Here is a 22,434-nt window from a genome sequence, read left to right on the forward strand (position 1 = left end):
AAATAGATTCATTAAATCTGGAATATGTTCTACATATCAGTAGGTTAATAAAACTCCATAGATAAGTAATGTGAATCCCCAATAGAAAACTATTGGCCGGGAAAATACTAGATCCAATTTAAAGAAGTAAAATTGCAACCAAGTTAATGTTTTTAAAAAATAACAAATTATGACTGATAACATTACACTGCTTTTGTCTTATAGGCAAAGGACTCTGATAAATAGAAACAAATCATGGACAGCAAATACTTTGACAATTCTCTAGAGCTCTCCCATACAGAATACAATTGTTTAAATATTTATGTTAATAACATTTTACCCATACAAATTTAACCTAGGGAAGTCTAAGCATTTCTCTGATTGGACAATATTCCCCATGCAACTCATCATCAGTAACATATCAAATAACCCTAATTATTTCTAACATTTCTCTTCTTACGAGGTGGAAGAACAAATCTTTTTGATTTTCCAGGGACCCTTTGGGAAATCTCAAAGACAATTTTAGGTGCTGACAAGGTTAATCAAACTTTGAGCTTGATGCAATTTTAGGACCGCAAGTCCCTCAATTCTGTGAGACTCACCTACACTTAAACTTGTTTCCTCCATCTCAGATGCACACCCGGCCCCAGGTGCCTAACCACAAATCAACATTTCCTGTCTCGACTTTCCTGTTAGTACACTATTTGATGAAGATTGTTACGTTTCAAAAATCCCCCTTCCACCACCAGCTTTCACCATCCCCATCCCCCTATTTCACAGCCACTCATCCCAGGCGTCCCTGCATTTAAAAGCTTTGCCTGCCCGTCCCCTCCCTGAGACATTTCTGGCTTAGTCTTTGAGCATCTTCCTATTATAATATTCCCCTCTTCCTATTGCAATATCTCCCTTAATGAAGTCAATGAAGTCTTTCATATTAATGTCCAGATTGCTTTTTTTTCCTTTGACAGTAATGATGCCGTGACTCCGATGGAGTGGTTACTACCCCTTGGACCCTGCTTTCTTCACCTCAGTGTTAATGTCTTCTTATGGAGCTCTGTGTCCTTTCCTGGCTGGGGAAATTAGGATCTACAGTGGTGAGTCATAACTCCTAATCCAGTGTTCCAAACATTTATCTGTTGTAGCACGGTAAAGACTTGGCTTTATTTTTCCTTTATTTTTGTCTTTTTCCCTCTATTTCTCTGTCTTCTCCTTCTGGCTTTTGTGAGTGTGGTTAAAGCCCCTGACTCTCTCCAGGGATATCATACCTTGGGTTGAGGTCCCAAGGCTTTAGAACCAACAGGTGTTCCTTTCATTATCAATCTAACCATTGGCCCACTGACATCTTCCCTATGGGGTATGTGTTCTATCATTACGGTACTAATTCCACCCGATTTCTTTACTAAAAACAACTTAGAATTTCAATGGCCTCTTTGGGGAACTTAGAATCTTTCCAAATTGGCTTATTCTTAGCGGGAATCTTGAATCCCAGCACTCCACAGTCTCATCTAAACAATGGACCATTTTCATTGTTTGGTACAAAGAGATGGAACAATGTCTCTCCCACAAAAACTTTTCAGAGACTATTGCTTCCTTCAAAAGCCATTTCCTTCCTCAACACCTTCTAAGACCTGTCTCTTCCCAGGGATCTGTCCCTGTCCCTGCCCCACAACTTCTCCTTCTTCCTTTTTTCCACGCTCAACCTTCCCTTCAGCTCCCTTGAATCCTTTGGTCTTCAATCTTAAACACCTTTACCTCCTCCTCACCACTATCCACCCATGCTAGACCTTTCCTTTTTCACTCAGGCTCCTCAACTACCTGTAGTCACTCAAGATTTAAGTCCTTCTACCACTCTTGGGGCTCTGGAGGAACTCAGCGACACCAAGAGCAACAGCTTGAGGCTGAAAAAGCTAACTGGAGACAGGCTGGCTGTTTTCTAAATTCAGCTGGACTTTGGAGATGCCAGATTGCCACTTGGTCTCTGCTTCGTTCCTCTCCTGAAATTTAGTCCACAGCTCCCATAAGATTACACATCAGGGCAAAGAACATTTTAAGGGTCTCCTCCACAAATACTGGAGAGGATGTTTCAACCCTCATATCAAGCAAGGTATTTCAATTTGCCCCATCTGCCAGAAATACAATCTTTGTAAAATTGTAATAGTGAGGCAAGGATGAGAGTCAGCTCTTTTATATGAACCAGTGAGTTTTGAATTTTTGTGTTCTGGCCTGAATCATGGCTAAAACTTTAAAATTAAAAATTAAAGCTATAAGCTCTCTATTTGTGTCTGTCTGTATATGTATGAATTTATGTTTGTATGTGTGTATTATGCATGTGTAATATTTTCTTACCTCCAAATGGCATTTCCACATTAAATCACAAAATCCCTTAAATAAGCTCCTTTTGGATTGGCTAAGAGACAAATAAGAGCCTATATAATTTTAAAACTCCTGAAATTCCCAGAAATTAAGGAAATTTAATTTCTCATATGTTCAATGTGAAAAAAAATTATTCTTATAGAAACTTACCAAATGTTTTTAAAATTCAAGCTTACATGATTTAAATAAATCTTTTGCAAATCAGACAAGTTTGATGTAGTTGGTTTAGTAAACACAGCTATGTTTTTTGAGTAATCAGCCCTGCAAGAATACATTTTTATTCTACTCAAGTATGTTCTTCCTAAACTTACACAGGTTTAGTGAACCTCTTTGCTTGATAATCTAGATATATTATTATTATATTCTAACTATATGCTTGATATATTCATGGCATATTATGTCTCAGAGTTATTATATCTGACATTTTTTTCTCTGTAAAGATTATGCTCATCCATTTTCATAAATTGGATGCAGTATCCGCTCTTCTTTGAAAATAAGGTTAATCATTATGTTTATGAAGATATTATCTAAAACTTTTTGAATAGACTTTGTACCACATAAATAAAATTTCCTTTTCAATTCTATTATTTTTATAGTGAAATCTCCTCAAATCTTTCACTTTTGAAAATTATCAAACATACTTTAACCTTGGCCATTTTAAATCTTTTGTCATCTACAGGTGGTTTTATGTTTTACTCTGATGCTTCCCAAAGAGCGCTTGCAGATCAGCTACAGGCCAAGTGCTTTGTCTTCAAAAGAAAGACTGTCTCAGAGACACGGGGAAAAGGACTATGCCAGGTACTCTTGGGCAAAGGCTTCTGATGGCATTGCTTAAATAACTTTGGGGACCATACCAGTGAATTAAGTCAGAATTTCTAAAACTCTAATAGAGAAGGAGATGGAATCATTAGACTGCTAATCCAAGATAGAATGGAACAGGTTTAATTACATAGGACTACGGGAACTGGTGCAGGATAATTATGGGCTTTGTTTGGAATAGTGCTGATGCTTTAATGTTCTATTTTTTTAATAAGGAAACACTTTTTTTTTGCTTGTTTTTTTGCTGAGGAAGATTTGCCTTGAGCTAACATCTGTGCCAGTCTTCCTCTATTTTTTTGTATGTGGGACCACCACAGCATGGCTGGTGAGGGGAGCAGGTCTGTGCCCAGGACCAGAACCCGTGAACCTGAGCTGCCAAAGCAGAGCACACGGAACTTTAATGATTCAGCCGTGGGGCTGGGCCCCAGAACCACTTTCTCTTAAGCTATCTATCATGCATAAAAATTTAGTAGACTGTGCTCTTGTAAACAGAAATGAAACATTTATCTTTTCCACCCTGACTCATCCTTCCAAAATTCGGAAACTCTTATTAGGAGTATGCCTATTTTCGTGGCAATATGGTTATTTGCATAAATTCAATAAGAGTCTGTCCACCTTGTTAACAGGACTTAATTGGAAACCTTGGTTATGCAGCGAAGGCTTTGCCTATAATGTCATATTTGAGAATGATGCTCATTTAATCAGATATGACCAGATACTTTTAAGGAACTAAGGTTGGCTTTATGGAGTCAATGCTTACAAAATGCCCCTTGGGAAAACTGGCCTGGTGCCTGACTCTACAGAGTTCCCATCCTTATAGGTGCGTGAGGAAGGTCACTCCTGGCAGGACCAGGAATCTTAGGATGTTTTGGGAACCTCAGAAAGAGAGGAACTCCTGCCAAATCAATAGGTACTGCAGGTGAAAAATGATGATGGATTCTTGGCTTGGCTTCCTATCCTCAAGAAGCTCACAAAAGTCCAATCTGAGATTCTTTATGAAAACTCCCAGCAACGCAAACGTAAGAAGACCTTTGTGGTAAATTGTCATTCTTGCTGCATCTATGTAAATAACCAGGCCACATCTAATGAGACCAGCCTTATTTTGTGATCAAGAACGATCTTTGTTTGAGACTGTCTTTGCTCAAAAGGGCAAGAGGGACTGTAGAGAGAATTTTGTGTTTCAATGGGAAACTAAGCACACCCTGTGAGTTATCAGATTCTGATTCTATTCATTGTCTTTGAGCTGTTTTGGACTTCTGTGTAAATTGCAGGTGACTGACAGACATGCAGACTGTGTCTAGTCTGGTAACCAAGCTTTCTCTTTCACTGTGGAAAAGCCAGTTTGGTATTTACCTCTAAATTGGACTGGATCCTCTCACCTTGCTAGATTGTCAACCCTTACCAGACTTCCAACTCTTCCAGTTTCCTTCAATATCTGGCTATAAACTAACCTTAGCCTCCAAAAAAGCTTTCTGATTTTTCTCCCTCCATCTTGATTTGGAGTCACTGAGAACTGAAACCTGACTGACCACAATCTTACTGGGACTCTAGGTTGCCTTGTAGCTGGTCTTTTTCCCCAGGACCTGCAGACACACTGCAGCCTAAAGCCTGACAACTTGTTGTTAACCTAGAAGGATTCCTCACTACAGCAGACCAGGCAGGGACCCAGTTTCTCCCTGGACAAGCTGCTGTCTGGGTGACTAAGAAAGTCTGGTGAAATGTTCAGGTCATGCATGTCCTCATAAGACAGGTAATCTAGTCTCTGAGCAATGTAATTAAGAGCATAATACAACTTAAGGAGCAGTGCTGTATAATCAATTTCAACCACTGACCTCTTGAAATTCACTGGACTAGATACCCTTAGGATTCAACTTCTGGCTCTTTACTTTAATCCATCCATTTTTACTAACATTTCTCTTTTTCATTTTAGGTGTTCCACTTTTAAGATGCCTGATCTGAAGGACATGGAAACAACTGACCTTTGCTAACACACCAAATACATAGTTCAACTAGCCCTCTAGGGGCATCACTGAGAAAATGATGAGCTGTTTCACACAGCCGTTCCCTGTTTGAGATATTCCTTATCCCTGCCTTGTTCAAGGACAGTCTCTCTGAACCTGCCTTGACCAAGAAGAGAGACTGACAAGGCTGATCAAACTTTGTGCTTACGACAGCTTTAAGCTGCTTTGCTGAGGACCACTAGGCCCTCAAGTCTATGTGAGCTTCCTACAGTTTAACTTGTTTGCTTCATCTCAGACCCAGAATCCCAACTCCACGTGCCTAACCACAAACTAACTTTCCTGCCTCAACTTTTCTACTAGTACAATATTTGATGCAGTTTACTAAGTTTCAGGGACCCTTCCACACAACAGCTCTTAGAATTGTATCCCTCTTCTACTTTGCGTGGTCACCTATCCCAGGGCCTCTGCATATAGAAGCCATGCTTGCTCACACCTTGCCTGAAACTTTTCTGGCCTAGACTGTGAGCATCTTCCTATTGCAATAATCTCCCTTAATAATGTCTTTCCTTACTCAAGTCAAGATTTACATTTTTTTCATTGACAATGCAAAAGATGTCATTTAGGGTATGATTTTTGAAAGGTAAAATTTAAAAAGTTCTCAGGAAGTTCGAACACTTGATTAAATAGGATCACTGAGAACCAATATTTGGTTATCTATTTAACCAAAATAATAATAAATATTTTTAAAAGTGGATATAGGAGGTAACATAATTTAACAAACTTCAGCTCTTTTAAGTGAAAAGACTTTTTTCTCTTAAATAATCCAGGATATGATAAAGTGCACACAGAGCATAGGAAATTATTCTGATAAGACCCTTAATAGTTGTCTTCTAGGCAGATTACTCAGATGGTAAAGAAAAAAATCTTTTATAAGCTCTTATTAAGAACAGATCAATAATCTAAGAAAAATTTGTCATTGTAATAGAGAGAAAACTAAATTATAGTTTTGAAACAGTATATATGACACTAAAGGTCTTATTAAAAATCTTATAAATAATCTCATTAAACCACCTAAGCCAGCTTTGACTACAAGAAATAAAATTCCCTTCCATGAATCATTTACAACTTTCTGTGTCCAGGCAGGTTTTGTCACACACTTTCCTCTTTCTCAACTCTGGAACAACCAATCATTTTACTCTAGAACAAATCTAGTCCCATCTCCCTTAACAAAATATATCCTGCACACTTTGCATGCAAAGTTTTTCCTTTCTGCCACTATCGCTCCTACTAGAGTCTCATTCACATATATTGATTATAATTTTTAACTACAGTAACTTCTCTCCCATGGAGAAAACTAGGAGGTGGTATGAAAGAAAAGTTATTCACTGGGCACGTTAAAATGGCAAGGCAGATCTGTGTAGAGCTTCTGCAGTAGGGAAGAGAGAATTTGGCACAGAACTGAGCTCAGCTCCCAAAACTGCAAAGACAGCTGGAGACCTATAGCCAAGGAGGAGAGTGAAAGGGTCAGCGGACGGAAAATTACTAAAAGGAACTTGATTAGATATCAAAGGTGGGGGGATTCTTGCTAAATTGTCTTAAGAAGATTCTTACTAAAAGCAGGTGAAGGACTTAGATATTCAAGGCAGAGGATGAGGAATTGATCGGACAACAAGAGTGGGGGGATTCTCAGTTAACTTGGCAGAATTCTTTGCTAAAACTGGACTCAGCAGGCCAAGGCTGAGATCTAGTCTAGAAAAGGGCTTAGAGGAGCCTGACTAAAGTTTGCTCAAGGAGCAAGTCTCTGTCAGTAGATAATTGTAAACTATCTTTCACGTAAATATTTTTTAGCAGACAAGCGGAGCTAATAAATACACATCTCATAACTTTTTATAGCCATAAATATCCCTTATTCTACCACTTCTCAATGTGGCAAAAATGAACATGTCCATTACCAAACCCAAATATATAGCCTCTTGTATTATATAAAAAGAATAGGAAAAAGTGTATAAAAGTGAAATTATATTTAGTAATTAATGCTTCAGTATTTTATCTTTCTTAGATATGATCTGGGTATCCAATGATAATTCACTAATTAAGTCAATTTAGCATCAGTCCAAGGTTTTAAGTAACCAAAAGATTTTGGAAACTTTCTTTAAACTGAAATTATAAAACATAATTACTTTTGAAATAAAGTGTAATTCAGAATATAGTTTAATTCAGTAAATTATGTATCCTGTAAATTAATAATTCTATAAATTATTTAAATCTGTAAAGTATTATTCTGTAAGTCAGAAGTTTTTATAATTTTTTATAATCTTAAAAATATAGTAACTGACATGATATCTTATTAAATCATCAAACCTTTATAAGTTGAGGAAAAATATGCCCAAATAGAACAAATATATGCATTTTATTACACTTAATGCTGATCACTCAGAAGACAGCTGTTTTTATGACACCAATAATATTAAATTAGTCTCATTTGCCAAAATTGACGTAAATTATGTAAACTTGAATTCTTAGAACATTTGAGTTAGTGCCTATAAGAATATGTTTTTAGCACACTGAAAGTATTAAATATTTAGTTTTTTCTATATCTGGGAATTTTAAGAATATTCCATTTGCTTAAGTCCTTATTTAGCTCTAAGTCAATCAGAATAGAGCTCTTTTTAAAATTTTTTTTTTTTTTTTTTTTTTTTTTTAAAGATTTTATTTATTTATTTTTCCCCCAAAGCCCCAGTACATGGTTGTCTGTCATAGCTGCACATCCTTCTAGTTGCTGTATGTGGGATGCGGCCTCAGCATGGCTGGAGGAGTGGTGCCTCGGTGCGCACCCGGGATCCGAACCCGGGCCGCCGGCAGCGGAGAGCACGCACCCAACCGCTAAGCCACGGGGCCGGCCCCTAAAATTTTTATAATGTAATTTAGTAATACCATTTGGAGGTAGGAGAATATGACATATCCACAGATATATTAACATATGCATACAGACATGGAGAACTTATAGGTTCAATTCCGAAATTTCAACCCATGGGTCAGGCAAAAAACCAGAAATACAAAACTCATTTTTTATCTAAAAAGGGCTCATATCTTCCCAGTGGGTAAAACTCTTAATTGATTTGAGTTCAAAATAGGGAAAAATTGGTTAAAAAAACAAAGAAGAGTAATAAAATCGATTTTCTGTCATCTTTCACCCTACAGAGACAAGATATCAATAACCCATTTAATTCATTAACAAAGATTACCAAATGATCAGACAATAAAGCAAAAAAAATAAAATTCCAGCACCAGAAAGCAACTGGGTACTCAAAAAGAATCAAAATCAAATTCTTACCATGCTGCCAACAGACAAAAGTCTAGAATGTAGGACCAGAATCAGGACTCATCTTTGGACCCTAGAGTGGCCAGTCAGGCACAGAGCACAAAAGGCTCCAAGTGGCCTTATTACCTGGGTAGAGTAGAAAGGAATCTGAAAGCAAGGTCCTGTCCTAAGTCATGGCACCAAACTGTCAAAGACAAAAAACAGACAAATTAGAAGACTAATGTTGAGACTATTGCAATAGGGAGCTCACCCCAATCTGAAGATCTGCAGGAGTGTCTCAGCTTATATAGGGAGAGATCAAAAGGATGCAAATGGGTAGATCACATGTGATTACGTAGCAAGGTGCAGAAGGCTTTTAGCTTCTGAACAAGAAGTGGCTTTTCTTCTAAAAATAGCTATCTTCAGAGAGCAACGGTTTAATCTCAGATAATCAACCATGAGACAAAGACAACAAGCTGAAATATCTGTGTTTTGCTTTGTCAGCAGATTCAGACAGAAGAGGAAGTTAGCTTGGACTTGTCACACGTGAACAAAGGCCTTGTGGGAAAGTTTCAAGCAGAACTAACCACAAAAAAAAAAATGAGCTCTCTAGTCACTCGTGAAGCTAGGCTACGTCATGCCTCCTTCCTCAGCCCATCTGGCTCTTCTGCTTAATGCACATGCTTTTTTTTTTCTCATTTATTTGTTGTTTATTTTTTTAATCATTATATTGAGATCATATTGGTTTATAACATTGTGTAATTTCAGGTGTACATTATTATATATCAGTTTCTATATAGACTACATCATGCTCACCACCAACAGTCTAGTTTTTTTTTAATGAAAGTATTTATTTAAAATGATAAGTAAAACTACAACACATTATACATTCTTAAAACTATTAAAATCCAAAAAACTATATATTTATTATAACGTATTTATTGATTAGTTGCTAGCTGACTTATCTACCATCTTCCTGAAACTTTATGACTACTGGCCCTACCTCTACATATGATAATTTTGTGGTATCATTTTTTTTATTCTATCGAGATCATATTGGTTTATAACATTGTGTAATTTGAGGCGTATAATATTATATAACAGTTTCTGTATAGACTGCATCGTGCTCACCATCAATAGTCTAGTTTTTATCCATCACCATACATATGTGCCCCTTTACCCCTCTCACCCACCCCCCCCCATCTCCCCCTACTCTGGTAACCACTAATGTATTCTCCTTATCCATATGATTATCTTCCACATATGAGTGAAATCATACAGTGTTTGTCTTTCTCTGTCAGGCTTATTTCTCTTGACATAATACCCTCAAGGTCCAACCATGTTGTTGCAAATGGAACCATTTTGTCTTTTTTTATGGCTGAGTAGTATTCCATTCTATATGTATACCACATCTTCTTTATCCATTCATCTGTTGATGGGCACTTGAGTTGCTTCCATGTCTTGGCTATTGTGAGTAATGCTGCAATGAACATAGGGGTTCATAAGTCTCTTTGAATTGCTGATTTCAAGTTCTTTGGATAAATACCCAGTAGTGAGATAGCTGGGTCATATAGTATTTCTATTTTCAATTCTTTAGAAATCTCCATACTCTTTTCCATAGTGGCTGCACCAGTTTGCATTCCTATCAGCAGTGCATGAGGATTCCCTTTTCTCCACATCTTCTCCAAAGTTTGTTATTTTTTGTCTTGTTAATTATAGCCATTCTGACAAGTGTAAGGTGATGTTTCATGGTAGTTTTCATTTGAATTTCCCTAATAATTAGTGATGTTGAACATCTTTTCATGTGCCTGTTGGCCATTTGTATATCTTCTTTGGAAAAATGTCTGTTCATGTCCTCTGCCCATTTTCTGATAAGGTTGTTTGTTTTTTTGTTGTTGAGTTGTATAAGTTCTTTATCTATTTTAGAAATTAACCCTTTGTCCGATATACGATTTGCAAATATTTTCTCCCTGTTGGTGGGTTGTCTTTTCATTTTGTTCATGGCTTCTTTTGCCTTGCAGAAGCTTTCTAGTCTGATGTAGTCCCATTTGTTTATTTTTTCTTTTGTTTCCCTTGCATGAGTAGACATGGTATTCAAAAAGAGGCTGCCAAGACCAATGTCAAAGAGCGTACTATGTTTTCTTCTAGAAGATTCATGGTTTCAGGTCTTACATTCAAGTCTTTAATCTATTTTGAGTTAATTTTTGTGTAGGGTATAAGATAATGGTCTACTTTAATTCTTTTGCATGTGGCTGTCCAGTTTTCCCAAAACCATTTATTGGAGAGACTTTCCTTTCTCCATTGTATGTTCTTGGCTCCTTTGTCAAAGATCAGCTGTCCATAGATGTGTGGTTTTATTTATGGGCTTTGAATTCTGTTCCATTGATCTGTGTCTGTTTTTGTGCCAGTACTATGCTGTTTTGATTACTATAGCTTCACAGTATATTTTAAAGTCAGGGATTGTGATGTCTCCAGCTTTATTCTTTTTCTCAGAATTCCTTTGGCTATTCAGTGTCTTTTATTGTTCCATATAAATTTTAGGACTTTTTTCTATTTCCATGAAGAATGTCATTGGGATTCTGATTGGGCTTGCACTGAATCTGTGGTTGCTTTAGGTAATATGAACATTTTAACCATGTTTATTCTTCCAATCCATGAACATGGAATATCTTTTCATTTCTTTATGTCTTCTATTTCTTTCAATAATGTCTTATAGTTTTCAGTGTATACATCATTTCCTCCTTAGTTAAATTTACTCCTAGATATTTTATTCTTTTTGTTATGAATGTAAATGGGATTGTATTCTTGACTTCTCTTTCTGCTAGCTCATTATTAGTGTATAGAAATGCAACTGATATCTGTAAGTTGATTTTGTACCCTGTGACTTTACTGTAGTTGTTGATTATTTCTAATAGTTTTCTGGTGGATTCTTTAGGGTTTTCTATATATAGAATCATGTTGTCTGAAAACAGCAAGAGTTTTACTTCTTCCTTTCCAATTTGAATACCTTTTATTTCTTTTTCTTGCCTAATTGCTTTGGCCAAAACCTCCAGTACTATGGTGAATAGGAGTGGAAAGAGTGGGCACTTGTCTTGTTCCTGATCTCAGAGGGATGGCCTTCGGTTTTTCGCCATTGAGTATGATGCTGGCTGTGGATTTGTCATATACAGACTTTATTATGTTGAGGTACTTTCCTTCTATACCCATTTTACTGAGAGTTTTTATCATAAATGGATGTTGGCTCTTGTCAAATGCTTTCTCTGCATCTATTGAGATGATCATGTGATTTTTATTCCTCATTTTGTTAATGTGGTGTATCACATTGATTGATTTGTGGATGTTGAATCATCCCTGTGTCCCCAGTATAAATCCCACTTGATCATGCTATATAATCCTTTTAATGCATTACTGTATTCGATTTGCCAATATTTTGTTGAGGATTTTTGCATCTATATTCATCGGCAATATTGGCCTGTAATTTTCCTTCTTTGTGTTGTCCTGGTCTGGTTTTAGCATCAGGGTAATGTTGGTCTCATAGAATAAGCTGGGAAGCATTCTATCTTCTTCAATTTTTCAGAATAGTTTGAGAAGGATAACTACTAAATCTTCTTTGAATGTTTGGTAGAACTCTCCAGAGAAGCCATCTGGTCCTGGACTTTTGTTTTTTGGAAGGTTTTTGATTACTGTTTCAATCTCTTTACTTGTGATTGGTCTTTTCAGATTCTCTATTTCTTCTTGATTCGGTTTTGGGAGGTTGTATGAGTCTAAGAATTTATTCATTTCTTCTAGGTTCTCCAATTTTTTGGCATATAGTTTTTCATAGTATTCTCTTATAATCCTTTGTATTTCTTTGGTATCCATTGTAATTTCTCCTGTTTTATTTTTAATTTTATTTATTTGAAACTTCTCTCTTTTTGTCTTAGTGAGTCTGGTTAAGGGTTTGTCAATTTAATTTTTCTTCTCAAAGGACCAGCTTTTAGTTTCACTGATCCTTTCTGTTGTTTTTTTAGTCTCTATTTCATTTATTTCTGTTCTAATTTTTATTATTTCCCTCCTTCTGCTGACTTTGGGCTTTGTTTGTTCTTTTTTCTTTTTTTCCTAGTTCTGCTAGGTGTAGTTTAAAATTACTTATTTGATATTTTTCTTATAAGTTGAGGTAGGCCTGTATTGCTATAAGTTTCCCTCTTAATGCCACTTTTGCTGCATCCCATAAGAGTTGGTATATTGTGTTTTCATTTTCATTTGCCTCCAGGTATTTTTTATTTCTCCTTTGATTTCTTCATTGATCCAATTGTTGTTCAGTAGTATGTTGTTTAATCTCCACATATTTGTGCCTTTCCTAGCTTTTTTCTTGTAGTTCGTATCTAGTTTTGTAGTATTGTGGTTGAAAAAGGTGCTTGATATGATTTCAATCTTCTTAAATGTATTGAGGCTTGCCTTGTTTCCCAACATATGGTCTATCTTTGAGAATGTTCTATGTGCACTTGAGAAGAATGTGTATTCTGCTGGTTTTGGATGGAATGTTCTATATATACATATATATGTATATATAAGTCCATCTGGTCTAGTGTTTCATTTAGGTCCACTCTTTCCTTGTTGAATTTCTATCTGGATGCTCTATACATTGATGTAAGTAGGGTGTTGAGGTCCCCTACTATTATTGTGCTGCTGTCTATTTCTTCCTTTAAGTCTGTTAATATTTGCTTCATATACTTTGGTGTTCCTGTGTTAGGTGCATAGATATTCATAAGTGTTATATGCTCTTGGTGGAATGTCCCTTTTATCATTATATACTGCCCCTCTTTGTCTCTCATTGTCTTGTTTATCCTGCAATCTGCTTTGTCTGATATAAGTATGGCAACACCTGTTTTCTTTTGCTAGTCCTTTGCTTGGAGTATCATCTTCCATCCCTTCACTATGAGCATGTGTTTCTGTTTAGAGTTGAGATGTATTTCCTGGAGGAAGCATATTGGTGGGTCTTTTTTTTTTTTTAATCCATCCAGCCACTCTGTGTCTTTTGATTGGAAAATTCAATCCATTTACATTTAGAGTGATTATTGATATATGAGGGCTTAATACTGCCATTTTATCTCTTGTTTTGGGGTTGTTCCATGTTTCCATTGTTTCTTTTCCCTTGTATTTCTGACTACCATTTCAGTTTGGTGGTTTTGTGTGATGGTTTTCTTAGTTTTCTGTTTATTTTTAATTGTAGCTCTGCTCCGATTTTTTGTTTAGTGGTTGCCATAAAATTTGTATAAAAGATCTCATAGGTGAGATAGTTCAGTTTCTGATAGCCTCTTATCTCCATTAGCCCAAGCAAGTTCCATCCCACTCCTCTTCTTCTTCTGAGTTATTGTTGTCACAAGTTATTCTTTTTTTGTGTTGTGAGTTTTTGACTCAATTGAAGTGTTTATAGTAATTTTTGATGCTTTCCTTCCCTTTATCTTTTGTGTTATAATTAAATGTTTGCTAACTTTTCGTGATAGAGAGCTCCAGTTTTCTGATTTTGTTTGTCTATATCTTCTTGCTCAAAGCTTTGTAAACTTTTGCCTTTTTGTTTCAGGCAAGAGGGCTTACCTCATCATTTCTTGTAAGGGAGGTCTAGTGGTGATGAACTCTCTCCTGTTTATTTGGGAAAGCTTTTATTTCCCCATTATATCTGAAGGATAGTTTTACTGGATAGTGTATTCTTGGCTGAAAGTATTTTGCTTTCAGTATTTTGAGTATGTCATTCCATTCTCTCCTATCCTGTAAGGTTTCTGTTAAGAAATCCACTGAAAGCCTGATAGAGGTTCCTTTGTGGTTTATTTTCTTCTGCCTTGCTGTCCTTACTATTTTTTCTTTGTCATTGACTTTTGCCAGTTTTACTATTATATGCCTTGGAGAAGGTCTTTTTGCATTAATGTAATTAGGAGTTCTATTGGCTTCATGTAGTTGTAAATCCACTTTCTTCCCCAAGGTTGGGACTTTCTCAGCTATTGTTTCTTTGAAAAAGCTCTCTGCTCCCGTCTCCCTTTCTTCTCTTTCTGGAATACCTATAGTCTTTATGTTCTTTTTCCTAATTGAGTCAGATATCTCTTGAAGAATTTCTTCATTTTTTCAAAATCTTAGTTCTCTCTCCTCCTCCACCTAAAGCATTTCTATATTTCTAGCTTCAATTCACTAATTCTGTCATCCACAAGGTGAGCCCTATTTTTATGGTTTCTAGATTAATTTTTATCTCATTAATTGTGTTCTTCATATCCAGAATTTCTGTATAGTTTTTTCTAAGAGCTTCAATTTCTTTGGTGAAATATTCCTTGTGCTCATGAATTTTATTCCTGAGCTCATTGAACTGTATTTCTGAGTTTTCTTATAACTCATTGAGTCTCTTTAAGACAACTATTTTGAATTCTCTGTAATTTAGATTGTAATCTTCTGTGATTTCAGGATGGGTTTCTGGAGCCTTGTCATTTTCGATCTGCTCTGAAGTGTTACTGTAATTCTTCATGTTGTTTGATGAATTGATCTGCTGCTGGCACATTTGTGGTAGTATCACTTCACAGATTCCACCTGCCACGGTGGGGGGGGAGGTGGCAGGAGCTGTGTTTTCTGATCCTGCCCAGTCTGCTGGTAGGGCTGCTCTGCATTTGTGTGGGCTGGCTGGAGCCACTTGGCATGTTGCACTTACATGGGTGGGGCCTCTGTGCTCAGTGGGTGGGTTGCTCTTGCATGGCTGGAGCTGCTATGCTCTGCAGGGGACCAGCTGAGCTGCTGTGCTAGCTGGGAGAGGTGCTTTCTTTCACATAGGGCAGCGCTGTGCTCGTGGGCAGTTCAGCTGAGCTGCTGCACTTGGTGGACAGGGCGTCTTCACAGGGGCTGAGCTGCCACCACTCAGTGGGGAGCGTTCCCACAGGCAGGGCTGCCTTGGTAGGTGGGTACTCCTGCAGGCCAAGCTACTTCTCTGAAAGTGTTTGTGCACGGGCCAGGCTGCCCCTGCCCCCACCTACAGTCACACTGGTCACTGTGTGAGAAATTGCAACCTGAATCACTGCCACTAGGGAGGGGTAGTTGTCTTCACACCTAGTTCCACTGCTTCCCAGGGTTCCAGTCCACCCACCTTCAGATGTATAACTGTGTGGATCTCTCAGGCATCCTGTTGTGCTGTGTATGGAATCCTCTGTTGGTTAATGAACATTCATTTAGTTGTAACTTACAGGAGAAAGACAAAGGGAAAACTTACTCTGCTATGACGCTGACATCACTTCCTGCACTTACTTACATCACTTCCTGCACATGCCACCCCAACTCCTTACATGTAGTCTCTCTACTGATGCTGGCCCAATGACTATATCACCTTATCCCTTCAAGGCTATAGTATCCTCCTATATGGTCTTCTTCCTTCCAGACTTTTTTCTCACAATTCACTTTCCACAGAGCAGTCTGAGTGAACTAAAGTAAAAATCTGATTTTGTTACTAATCTGCTCAAAATTTTTCAGTCTTTCCCTATAACCCTTCAAATGGAATCCATACTACGTAGCACAACATTCAAGCCTTTCGCATTCTGGTTCACCTCCTTTTTTTGCCAGCCCTTAGCACACCCTACGCCACAGCTGTATTGAACCACTTGCAGTTCCCCCACACCCTGTGCTCTTCCCCATGTTCAAACGCTTGCTCGTGTTTCTCCTTCTGCCTCCAATGTCCTCGCTTCATCTAGCTAAGTCCTTAATGTATGTATACTGAAGTTTAGATGACACCTACTCTGGGTTTGTCCCTGGCCCTGCTTCCCCTCTCAGCCTTCCCAAGCTTGAATGGGCTGAAATTCTTCTATTCCATACTTTCTTCTTTCATAGCACTGACCTTACCATTTGGAAAATTCCTTTCTTCACCTGTCTCTACAGCTAAACTAGAAGCTCCCTGCAAGTTGGGACTATGTGTTCTTTATTGCTTTTTCATGGCAAGGGGAGACAAGGAGTTGCCATAGTGAGTAGATATCAGTTCCCAGAAGGCACTGCCTGGCACACGACAAACATCCAATGAACACTTGTAAAATTAATAAGTGAGTGAACTTACCATGTGTCTTTAAAATTATACAGTATGCTGGGATGACACAATGCATCTCACAATTGTGTTGTGCAAACAAAACAAGCTCACATAAAGCAATTAGAAAAAGCTTAAGACTATGAGGTAGAATAAGAAATAGAGTGATTTATTTTTAAACAAATATGTTGTCTCTCATGAAGCCTAATGAATGTTAGAACCTACTAACCAGCCATCTTGGGGGTCTGGGCATGCACCTATTTCAGGATTGCATATCTTCACTCAAAAATAGGAAGGAATTCTTCCATAGAACCTGATTCCTGAGACAGCATCTGAGCAAGCTGCACACTGAAATCATTTCATTTCATTTTTTTTGGTTAACCAACATGAATATCCTCCTGGCTTTCATGGCTATGGGCTGCATGCCCCAAAATCAAATCCACACTTACAACTATCTTGGCTCCACACAGCCAAGACGGATTCAAATTGTTAACATTGTAATTATGATTTTGCCTCTATATTTGTGAAATTGGCATGTAGTATTTTGGAGCACTTTATCAACAGGACTTTATAAATATTTACCAACAAGACTTGATAAATACTTACTGAATCAGAGACTTACAGAAAAGCTTCCCACCACTTTGGGGTTGACTATGATTTCCTTAATATGATTTTGTCGAGGAGGAAGAAATTTTCCTCTGCCCTTCTAGGTTCTTCTGAGTTGTCTAAGAATTAAATTGATATGTCACAGATGAACAGGAGAAAACTCAATTTAATTTGGTGCATATGGGAGTTCCACAAGAATATAGGAGGCCCAAGGACAAATCAGGTAGTTGAGGCTTATCTGTCACCTTGAGCTAAGGAGGAAGGGCTAGTGGTTTGGGACTTCAAAGAGGAGGAAGGCAATTCACATGGAGAAAGAAAAGCAAATGTTTGGTAAAGAAATGTTTGCTGGGCCATGCAGAGACAATGGGACACAAAGTGGACTCTGATCTCTAGGCTCTGCTGAGACTCCTCCCACCACACGCAGCCCAAATTCTTTGTAGATATCTCTGGTGACAGCTCTATTCTGGCAACAAGCACTTTATCTAAATTTTTTTAGGCAATTAATGGGGAAGTAACAAGAAAAGCTTCCAACAACATGATGAACCTTGAGGGTATTATGCTAAGCGAAATAAATCAGATGGAGAAAGACAAATACAGCATGATTTCACTTATATGTGGAAGATTAAAAAAAATAACAAACAAACACGTAGATACAGAGAACAAAATTGTGGTTACCAGAGGCAAAGGGGGAGAAAATGAGTAAAGGGGGACATTTGTACAGTGATGAATGGAAACTAGACTTTTGGTGGTGAACATGAAACAGTCCATACAGAAGTCAAAATATAATGATATACACCTGAAATTTATACAGTGTAATAAATCAATGCTACCTTAATTTAAAAAAAAAGATGCAATTGAAACCAGTAAACAGTTGGCCATTGATGATTAGGTAGCCAGTAACTAAAGTTGTTTTTCAGTTACTAATTATAGCTTTTAGTTGTTCACCAACCCATTGTTAATCATGCTGCTTAGGCAATACACCAGACGACTCCCACTAGATTCTTATAGATAACATCTCCCTGGCACTTGGGTCACCATGGTAATGGATGTTTGAGCTGTTTTTCAGGAATTAGGACCCCTTGTCCAGTTCAGGCTGGTTGAGACCACCAACCCATCAACTGGGCCTGCACAAGTGCTCAACAAGTGACATTTTTGATGTCAAGGAGCTAAATCTCCACCCTCAGATCATGAGGCCACCGCCATTTTGTGAACATGCATCCTATGAAGAGGCATGAAGTTTGACTATGTTTGCACAGATCATCAATTACCTCACCTCTCTTCACCTTCAATCATCTATCTCCACATTTCAGACCACCTTGCCCTCTTACCCCATAAATATCCCTGAGTTCCCATTTTCAAGGAGGCGGGTTTGAGACTCATTTTCCTGCTTCCTCAGTTGACCGCCTTGTAATTAAAACACTCTCTCTGCTGCAATGTTGTCATCTTGGTGACTGGGTTTCTGGGTGATGGGCAAAAACGAACCTGGTTCAGTAACACAGTGAGAGAATAAAAAGAAAATCTCCCTAAGTCTTTTGTTTCTTATAAATAATTATCCTAAATTAATCCTCATGCCAAAGAGATACATTTTGGTGTGGCAAATTTTGCTCTTCTACAATTTCCCTAATAATTTCCTTGATTTTTTTCTCCTCAAACATGTCTGCTTACAATACCACTCATGATTATTCAGACCATAGTCAAAAGGAAAAAGAGGGGCCTGCCCAGTGGTGCAAGCAATTAAGTGCGTGCGCTCCACTGCGGCGGCCCGGGGTTTGCAGGTTCAGATCCCAGGCGCACACTGACGCACCGCTTGTTAAGCTATGCTGTGGCGGTGTCCCATATAAAGTAGAGGAAGATGGCCACGGATGTTAGCTCAGGGCCAATCTTCCTCAAGAAAAAAGGGGAGGATTGGCATCAGATGTTAGCTCAGGGCTGGTCCTCCTCACAAAAAAAGATTTATTCTTGCTAACAATATTCATAAACATGAGTTACAGGGTCTAAAATACTTCCCAAAGGAGTGTGCTCCAAACTTGCAGAGCAGTGAAACAGGTAAATTGCCTTTAAAGACACTGGATCTCAGGGGAACACATTCATAGGAATACAAAAGTTTTGAGGTTGAAAGTGTTTGTCCTAATTTGATTTTCCCCAGAAGTGATACCAAACCTCTTATTCTCAAGTTTGTGTGCCCAACCTGCAGTAAGCCAAACTCGGAGACGCTGGTGCTTGGAGACAGAGAAAGGTTTTATTTGAACTGGCCAAAACAAGAAGGTACAAGCATGGGTTTGCTCAAATCCACCTTAACAAGAACAAAAAGCAGAGCAGTTTTATAGAACTAAGGGGCTTGGTAGGAGGAGCTTTGGAGAAACAAACAGGTCACTCCTGATAAGCCCCTGGGCAATGTGACTTCTAGACGTCAATGGCAGCTGGGGGCCAGCTGTCTAGTGATCACAACCTCTCCAAAGGCATTCTCTTTCTTCTGAAAAACAAGCTCACAAATCTTCTGAAAAACAAGTTCACAAATCCTCGAGACCCCTGAATCACCCCTCAAGTTGAACGGGAAAACAGAAAATTGTTTGTTGAATGTCTACAGTAACCCTCGTGTACCTGGCTTAATCTCCCCTGTCTTTTTTCCCTTCCTCATTCTTGTAGGAAGTGGGATGTCAATTGTTCTTACTACTTCCTGATGAAGGGGAGCAAAGATGGGGAAACTGAGGAAGGAAATTTTTCAACCTGAGATTGAAAATACTTTCGGATACTGGGCTATATTTTGCATTTTGCGTTATCATTATTTGATTGCTTTTATCTTAGAACAGCACCTTATTCCATATTTAATTAGCCCAAATTTCCAGAACCCAAAGTGCAAGAACCCAATTCATTTTACTTAAGTGACTGTTTTGTGTCAGCTGTCTTAACCTGGAACAGCAACTTAAGGTCTTTCAGTGGCTCACAAGACCAGTTTTTTTCTTTTCAGCTTCTAAGTATTGGGAGGACAAGCCCCACTCAGGCATGATGAATCCACAGCTTGACTCTGGATAATTTGACTGATGAATGAGTGGTCAGGAGGACTTCATAACGCCCAGTCCACTTGGGGGTCATTTGATCCTCTGGTCCATGCTTCTTCCAAGACTTAAGGAGAACCGGATCACCTGCCTTGATGTGGTGGAGTGGAACATCTGATGGGAACAGAGACCTGTGAGAGGCAAACTTATGAACAGAAGTTAGAAATTCATTTAAAAATGTTAAGTGCTGGGGCTGTCCCCATGGCAGAGTGGTTAAACTTCTGTGTGCTCCGCTTCAGCAGCCCAGGTTCGTGGGTTCGAATCCCTGGCGTGGACCTACTCCACTCATCAGCCACACTGTGGAGGCATCCCACATACAAAATAGAGGGCGATCGGCACAGATGTTAGCTCAGAGCTAATCTTCCTCAAGCAAAAAAAAGAGGAAGATTGGCAATGGATCTTAGCTCAGGGCTAATTTGTTCAGAAAAAAAAAATGGAGAGCCAGCCCCGTGGCATAGTGGTTAAGTTCACCGTGTTCCACTTGGGCAGCCTGGCTTCCAGAGTTTGGGTCCCAGGCACAGACCTACCCCACTCATTAGCCATCCTGTGGTAGTGACCCACATATGAAGTAGAGGAAGATTGGCACAAATATTGGCTCAAGGCTACTCTTCCTTAAGCAGAAAACGAGGAAGATCAGCAACAGATGTTAGCTCAGGGATAATCTTGCTCAACAAAAAACAAAAAAAATCTAAGTGCTGCCTGATTGCTATTTCCTACTGTTGTATAATCTCCCCCCATTGGTGAAGCTGAGAATGGTCTCCCATACATCATTTCAAAGGGGCTCAATTGAAGCCTACTTCAGAGAGCTACATGGATCCTCAACAGGGCAGAGGGCAACACCTGGTCCCAGGTTAAATCAGTTTCCTGACAAATTTTGGCAATCGTCTTCTTTAATGTGTAGTTCATCTTTTCAGTCTTTCCAGTCAAGTTGAACTGCTATGAGGTGCCATGAGTTTCCAAGTGATCTCCATGGCTTTTGATACTTCCTGGGTCATTTGGGAGACAAATGTGGCTCCATTGTCACTGTGGATTGACAGTGGGAGTCTGTACCTGGGAATGATCTCCATTAGCAAAGCTTTGGTCATTTTGGCAGCCTTCTCAGTTCTGGAGTGGAAAGCTTCAACCCACCCTGTGAAGGTATGTGTGAATACTAGGAGGTGCTTGACATTTCCAGAGGCTCAAGGCATCACAGTGAAGTCCACTTGCCAGTCCTCACAGGGGGCCACTCCTCGATGTTTAACCCCTTTGTTCAAGGAGGGCGATCCCATCCTGAGTTTGTTTTTGGCACAGATAACACGTTGTTGAGTAACTTTCTGAATGGTCCATTGCAAATTTGGACCAATTAAATATCTTTGGATCCACTGCAAGGTGGCATCCCTCCCATAGTGAGTGCTCTGATGGATTTAATTAACAATTTCTCCCAGAAGGGCTTCAGGTGCCAGGATGAGTCCTCCCAAATTACATTTCCAGCGAGGATGCTCCAGAGAGGAGGAGTCAAATCGCCATTCTCCTGCTCTCTCTAAATATTTCTGGGTGTAGCTAGGTCGGAATTTAGCAAAGCCAATTTGGAGAACTAAGGGAGCCAGGAGTGCCTCAAAACTCATAGTCCTAGCAAAAGTCTTGGCTACCTGGTCGGCCAGTTGATTACATCTCACTTCCAAATTGTCCCCTTTCTGATATCCAGGGCAGTGCATAATGGCTACTGCCATGGGGTAATTAATGGCCTCTAATAAGCTCAATATTTCCTGGGAATATTTTATGTCCCTCTTTCCAGCAGTCAAGAGTCCCCTCTCTTTCCACATAGCCCCATGGGCATGGACCACTAAAAAGGCATATTTTGAGTCTGTATATATATTGACTCTTTTGTCTTTACCTATTTGAAGACCGCTAGTTAGGGCTATAAGTTCAGCCTTTTGAGCTGAGGTAAGTGGAGGTAGAGCCTTTGCTTCCATTATGTCCTGTAGGGTGACAACTGCGTACCCTGCTTGACATTGTCCCTGATCCATGAAGCTGCTTCCATCAGTGAACAGTCCAAGTCAGGCTGCTCCAAGGGTTGATCAGTCAAATCAGGTCGGCTCAAGAACACCTGTTCAATGATCTGAAAACAATCGTGGATATAGAAAGTTAAAAGCTATTTCTACCTTAAACCCTGCAACCCTGCTACCTACCGATGTTGAACAGACCTCTTTCCACGATTGTTTTCTATATCCACCATCTGGGTTAAGGGGATCTTACCTCCTTTCTCCATCTTCTGCAACTTGGGACAATCCTTCTTCCAATGTTCTTCTTCCTTGCAATATGCACACTGATCTTTCCCCA

At 38.8% G+C, this 22,434-nt stretch overlaps 1 long non-coding RNA gene across 1 annotated transcript; it reads left to right on the forward strand.

The window, feature by feature from the left end:
• Positions 1–740: 740 nt before the first annotated feature.
• Positions 741–7,318, forward strand: LOC147913980 (uncharacterized). The gene is made up of 3 exons (XR_015555921.1): positions 741–1,073; positions 3,032–3,150; positions 5,102–7,318. It is a non-coding gene; the product is annotated as an uncharacterized LOC147913980 (long non-coding RNA).
• Positions 7,319–22,434: the final 15,116 nt, after the last annotated feature.

Source organism: Ceratotherium simum, chromosome 23, assembly GCF_057802395.1.
Source record: "Ceratotherium simum simum isolate JZ-2026a chromosome 23, ASM5780239v1, whole genome shotgun sequence".
NCBI lineage: Eukaryota > Metazoa > Chordata > Mammalia > Perissodactyla > Rhinocerotidae > Ceratotherium > Ceratotherium simum.